The sequence below is a fragment of the Petromyzon marinus genome, unplaced genomic scaffold (assembly GCF_048934315.1).
Source record: "Petromyzon marinus isolate PM22_M1 ecotype Great Lakes invasive population unplaced genomic scaffold, UKy_Petmar_22M1.pri1.0 PM_Scaffold_42, whole genome shotgun sequence".
Classification (NCBI taxonomy): Eukaryota; Metazoa; Chordata; class Hyperoartia; order Petromyzontiformes; family Petromyzontidae; genus Petromyzon; species Petromyzon marinus.
The window spans coordinates 360,431-366,430 of record NW_027423413.1 but is presented as its reverse complement, the minus strand read 5'-3'; the positions used below and the strand labels follow the sequence as shown (position 1 = coordinate 366,430).

The following is a 6,000-nucleotide window of genomic DNA, read 5'->3' as shown; positions in this document are numbered from 1 at the left end:
CACCCCCCGTGTCTCTCCCCCCCGTGTCTCTCTCCCGTGTCTCTCCCCGTGTCTCTCCCCGTGTCTCTCCCCGTGTCTCCCCCCGTGTCTCTCCCTCCGTGTCTCTCCCCCTGTGTCTCACCCCGTGTCTCTCCCCGTGTCTCTCCCCCCGTGTCTCTCCCCACGTGTCTCTCTCCCCGTGTCTCCCCCCGTGTCTCTCCCCCCGTGTCTCTCCCCACGTGTCTCACCCCACGTGTCTCTCTCCCCACGTGTCTCTCTCCCCGTGTCTCTCCCCGTGTCTGTCCCCCCGTGTCTCTCCCTCCGTGTCTCTCCCCGTGTCTCCCCCGTGTCTCCCCCCGTGTCTCTCCCCCCGTGTCTCCCCCCGTGTCTCTCCCCCCGTGTCTCTCCCCCCGTGTCTCTCCCCCCGTGTCTCTCCCTCCGTGTCTCTCCCCACGTGTCTCTCCCCGTGTCTCTCCCCCCGTGTCTCTCCCCCCATGTCTCTCCCCCCGTGTCTCTCCCCGTGTCTCTCCCCCCGTGTCTCTCCCCGTGTCTCCCTCCCTCCCTACCCCGTGTCTCCCCCCGTGTCTCCCCCCCCCGTGTCTCCCCCCCCCGTGTCTCCTCCCCCCGTGTCTCCCCCCCCCGTCTCTCCCCTCCCCGTCTCTCCCCCCGTGTCTCTCCCCGTGTCTCACCCCCATCCCACGTGTCTCTCCCCGTGTCTCACCCCGTGTCTCTCTCCCCGTGTCTCCCCCCGTGTCTCTCCCCCCGTGTCTCTCCCCCGTGTCTCTCCCCCGTGTCTCTCCCCCGTGTCTCTCCCCCGTGTCTCTCCCCCCGTGTCTCTCCCCCCGTGTCTCTCTCCCCCGTGTCTCCCCACGTGTCTCTCCCCCCGTGTCTCTCCCCCCGTGTCTCTCCCCCCCGTGTCTCTCTCCCCGTGTCTCCCCCCCGTGTCTTTCCCCGTGTCTCTCCCCGTGTCTCCCCCCCGTGTCTCTCCCCCGTGTCTCTCCCCGTGTCTCTCCCCCCTGTCTCTCCCCGTGTCTCTCTATCCGTGTCTCTCCCCCCGTGTCTCTCCCCCCGTGTCTCTCCCCCCGTGTCTCCCCCCGTGTCTCTCTCCCCGTGTTTCTCTCCCCGTGTCTCTCCCCCACGTGTCTCCTCGTGTCTCTCCCTCCGTGTCTCACCCCCCGTGTCTCCCCCCGTGTCTCTCCCCCACCCCACGTCTCTCCCCCACGTCTCTCCCTCCGTGTCTCTCCCCCTGTGTCTCTCCCCGTGTCTCACCCCGTGTCTCTCCCCCCGTGTCTCTCTCCCGTGTCTCTCTCCGTGTCTCACCCCACGTGTCTCCACCCGTGTCTCTCCCCCCGTGTCTCTCCCCCCGTGTCTCACCCCCATCCCACGTGTCTCTCCCCCCGTGTCTCTCTCCGTGTCTCACCCCCCGTGTCTCTCCCCCCCGTGTCTCTCTCCCGTGTCTCACCCCGTGTCTCTCCCCGTGTCTCTCCCCGTGTCTCCCCCCGTGTCTCTCCCTCCGTGTCTCTCCCCCTGTGTCTCACCCCGTGTCTCTCCCCGTGTCTCTCCCCCCGTGTCTCTCCCCACGTGTCTCTCTCCCCGTGTCTCCCCCCGTGTCTCTCCCCCCGTGTCTCTCCCCACGTGTCTCTCTCCCCACGTGTCTCACCCCACGTGTCTCTCTCCCCACGTGTCTCTCTCCCCGTGTCTCTACCCGTGTCTGTCCCCCCGTGTCTCTCCCTCCGTGTCTCTCCCCGTGTCTCCCCCGTGTCTCCCCCCGTGTCTCTCCCCCCGTGTCTCCCCCCGTGTCTCTCCCCCCGTGTCTCTCCCCCCGTGTCTCTCCCCCCGTGTCTCTCCCTCCGTGTCTCTCCCCACGTGTCTCTCCCCGTGTCTCTCCCCCCGTGTCTCTCCCCCCATGTCTCTCCCCCCGTGTCTCTCCCCGTGTCTCTCCCCCCGTGTCTCTCCCCGTGTCTCCCTCCCTCCCTACCCCGTGTCTCCCCCCGTGTCTCCCCCCCCCGTGTCTCCCCCCCCCGTGTCTCCTCCCCCCGTGTCTCCCCCCCCCGTCTCTCCCCCCCCCGTCTCTCCCCCCGTGTCTCTCCCCCCGTGTCTCACCCCGTGTCTCTCTCCCCGTGTCTCCCCCCGTGTCTCTCCCCCCGTGTCTCTCCCCCGTGTCTCTCCCCCGTGTCTCTCCCCCGTGTCTCTCCCCCGTGTCTCTCCCCCCGTGTCTCTCCCCCCGTGTCTCTCTCCCCCGTGTCTCCCCACGTGTCTCTCCCCCCGTGTCTCTCCCCCCGTGTCTCTCCCCCCCGTGTCTCTCTCCCCGTGTCTCCCCCCCGTGTCTTTCCCCGTGTCTCTCCCCGTGTCTCCCCCCCGTGTCTCTCCCCCGTGTCTCTCCCCGTGTCTCTCCCCCCTGTCTCTCCCCGTGTCTCTCTATCCGTGTCTCTCCCCCCGTGTCTCTCCCCCCGTGTCTCTCCCCCCGTGTCTCCCCCCGTGTCTCTCTCCCCGTGTTTCTCTCCCCGTGTCTCTCCCCCACGTGTCTCCTCGTGTCTCTCCCCCCGTGTCTCTCCCCCCGTGTCTCTCCCCCCGTGTCTCTCCCCCCGTGTCTCTCCCTCCGTGTCTCTCCCCACGTGTCTCTCCCCGTGTCTCTCCCCCCGTGTCTCTCCCCCCATGTCTCTCCCCCCGTGTCTCTCCCCCCGTGTCTCTCCCCGTGTCTCCCTCCCTCCCTACCCCGTGTCTCCCCCCGTGTCTCCCCCCCCCGTGTCTCCCCCCCCCCGTGTCTCCCCCCCCCGTGTCTCCCCCCCCCGTCTCTCCCCCCGTGTCTCACTCCCCGTGTCTCTCCCCCCGTGTCTCTCCCCCCGTGTCTCACCCCCATCCCACGTGTCTCTCCCCCCGTGTCTCTCCCCCCGTGTCTCACCCCACGTGTCTCTCCCCGTGTCTCACCCCGTGTCTCTCTCCCCGTGTCTCCCCCCGTGTCTCTCCCCCCGTGTCTCTCCCCCGTGTCTCTCCCCCCCGTGTCTCTCCCCCCCGTGTCTCTCCCCCGTGTCTCTCCCCCCGTGTCTCTCCCCCAGGTGTCTCTCTCCCCGTGTCTCTCCCCACCGTGTCTCTCCCCCCCGTGTCTCTCCCTCGTGTCTCTCCCCCACATGTCTTTCTCCGTGTCTCTCCCCCGTGTCTCTCTCCCCCGTGTCTCCCCACGTGTCTCTCCCCATGTCTCTCCCCCGTGTCTCTCTCCCCGTATCTCTCCCCCGTGTCTCCCCACGTGTCTCTCCCCCCGTGTCTCTCCCCCCGTGTCTCTCCCCCCCGTGTCTCTCTCCCCGTGTCTCCCCCCCGTGTCTTTCCCCGTGTCTCTCCCCGTGTCTCCCCCCCGTGTCTCTCCCCCGTGTCTCTCCCCGTGTCTCTCCCCCCGTGTCTCTCCCCACGTGTCTCTCTCCCCGTGTCTCCCCCCGTGTCTCTCCCCCCGTGTCTCTCCCCACGTGTCTCTCTCCCCACGTGTCTCACCCCACGTGTCTCTCTCCCCACGTGTCTCTCTCCCCGTGTCTCTCCCCGTGTCTGTCCCCCCGTGTCTCTCCCTCCGTGTCTCTCCCCGTGTCTCCCCCGTGTCTCCCCCCGTGTCTCTCCCCCCGTGTCTCCCCCCGTGTCTCTCCCCCCGTGTCTCTCCCCCCGTGTCTCTCCCCCCGTGTCTCTCCCTCCGTGTCTCTCCCCACGTGTCTCTCCCCGTGTCTCTCCCCCCGTGTCTCTCCCCCCATGTCTCTCCCCCCGTGTCTCTCCCCGTGTCTCTCCCCCCGTGTCTCTCCCCGTGTCTCCCTCCCTCCCTACCCCGTGTCTCCCCCCGTGTCTCCCCCCCCCGTGTCTCCCCCCCCGTGTCTCCTCCCCCCGTGTCTCCCCCCCCCGTCTCTCCCCCCGTGTCTCCCCCCGTGTCTCTCCCCCCGTGTCTCTCCCCCGTGTCTCTCCCCCGTGTCTCTCCCCCGTGTCTCTCCCCCGTGTCTCTCCCCCCGTGTCTCTCCCCCCGTGTCTCTCTCCCCCGTGTCTCCCCACGTGTCTCTCCCCCCGTGTCTCTCCCCCCGTGTCTCTCCCCCCCGTGTCTCTCTCCCCGTGTCTCCCCCCCGTGTCTTTCCCCGTGTCTCTCCCCGTGTCTCCCCCCCGTGTCTCTCCCCCGTGTCTCTCCCCGTGTCTCTCCCCCCTGTCTCTCCCCGTGTCTCTCTATCCGTGTCTCTCCCCCCGTGTCTCTCCCCCCGTGTCTCTCCCCCCGTGTCTCCCCCCGTGTCTCTCTCCCCGTGTCTCTCTCCCCGTGTCTCTCCCCCACGTGTCTCCTCGTGTCTCTCCCCCCGTGTCTCTCCCCCCGTGTCTCTCCCCCCGTGTCTCTCCCCCCGTGTCTCTCCCTCCGTGTCTCTCCCCACGTGTCTCTCCCCGTGTCTCTCCCCCCGTGTCTCTCCCCCCATGTCTCTCCCCCCGTGTCTCTCCCCGTGTCTCTCCCCCCGTGTCTCTCCCCGTGTCTCCCTCCCTCCCTACCCCGTGTCTCCCCCCGTGTCTCCCCCCCCCGTGTCTCCCCCCCCCTTTGTCTCCCCCCCCCGTGTCTCCCCCCCCCCGTCTCTCCCCCCGTGTCTCTCCCCCCGTGTCTCACCCCCATCCCACGTGTCTCTCCCCCCGTGTCTCTCCCCCCGTGTCTCACCCCACGTGTCTCTCCCCGTGTCTCACCCCATGTCTCTCTCCCCGTGTCTCCCCCCGTGTCTCTCTCCCCGTGTCTCTCCCCCCCGTGTCTCTCCCTCGTGTCTCTCCCCCACATGTCTTTCTCCGTGTCTCTCCCCCGTGTCTCTCTCCCCCGTGTCTCCCCACGTGTCTCTCCCCCCGTGTCTCTCCCCCCGTGTCTCTCCCCCCGTGTCTTCCCCCCGTGTCTCTCCCCCAGGTGTCTCTCCCCCCGTGTCTCTCCACCCGTGTCTCTCTCCCCGTGTCTCTCTCCCCGTGTCTCTCCCCCGTGTCTCTCCCCCGTGTCTCTCCCCCGTGTCTCTCCCCCCGTGTCTCTCTCCCCTGTGTCTCCCCACGTGTCTCTCCCCCGTGTCTCTCCCCGTGTCTCTCCCCCCCGTGTCTCTCCCCACGTGTCTCTCCCCGTGTCTCTCCCCACGTGTCTCCCCACGTGTCTCCCCACGTGTCTCTATACGTGTCTCTCTCCCCGTGTCTCTCCCCACGTGTCTCCCCCCGTGTCTCTCCCCGTGTCTCTCCCCACGTGTCTCTCCCCGTGTCTCCCCACGTGTCTCCCCCCGTGTCTCTCCCCCCGTGTCTCCCCCCCCCCGTGTCTCCCCCCCGTGTCTCTCTCCCGTGTCTCTCTCCGTGTCTCCCCCGTGTCTCTCCCCGTGTATCACCCCGTGTCTCTCCCCCCGTGTCTCCCCCCGTGTCTCTCCCCGTGTCTCTCCCCCCCGTGTCTCTCCCTCGTGTCTCTCCCCCACATGTCTTTCTCCGTGTCTCTCCCCCGTGTCTCTCTCCCCGTGTCTCTCCCCCACGTGTCTTTCTCCGTGTCTCTCCCCCGTGTCTCTCCCCCGTGTCTCTCCCCCCGTGTCTCTCTCGCCCGTGTCTCCCCACGTGTCTCTCCCCCCGTGTCTCTCCCCCCGTGTCTTCCCCCCGTGTCTCTCCCCCACGTGTCTCTCCCCCCATGTCTCTCCCCCCGTGTCTCTCTCCCCGTGTCTCTCTCCCCGTGTCTCTCCCCCGTGTCTCTCCCCCGTGTCTCTCCCCCGTGTCTCTCCCCCCGTGTCTCTCTCCCCCGTGTCTCCCCACGTGTCTCTCCCCCCGTGTCTCTCCCCCCGTGTCTCTCCCCCCCGTGTCTCTCTCCCCGTGTCTCCCCCCCGTGTCTTTCCCCGTGTCTCTCCCCGTGTCTCCCCCCCGTGTCTCTCCCCCGTGTCTCTCCCCGTGTCTCTCCCCCGTGTCTCTCCCCGTGTCTCTCTATCAATGTCTCTCCCCCCGTGTCTCTCCCCGTGTCTCTCCCCCGTGTCTCTCCCCGTGTCTCTCTATCCATGTCTCTCCCCCCGTGTCTCTCCCCATGTCTCT

At 68.5% G+C, this 6,000-nt stretch overlaps 1 protein-coding gene across 1 annotated transcript in view; it reads right to left on the bottom strand.

Annotated features, from left to right (window-relative positions):
- Window positions 1-6,000, bottom strand: part of LOC116958131 (phosphatidylinositol transfer protein beta isoform-like) — a 60,311-nt gene that overhangs the window by 32,427 nt on the left and 21,884 nt on the right. The gene's annotated exons all lie outside the window — the stretch shown is intronic.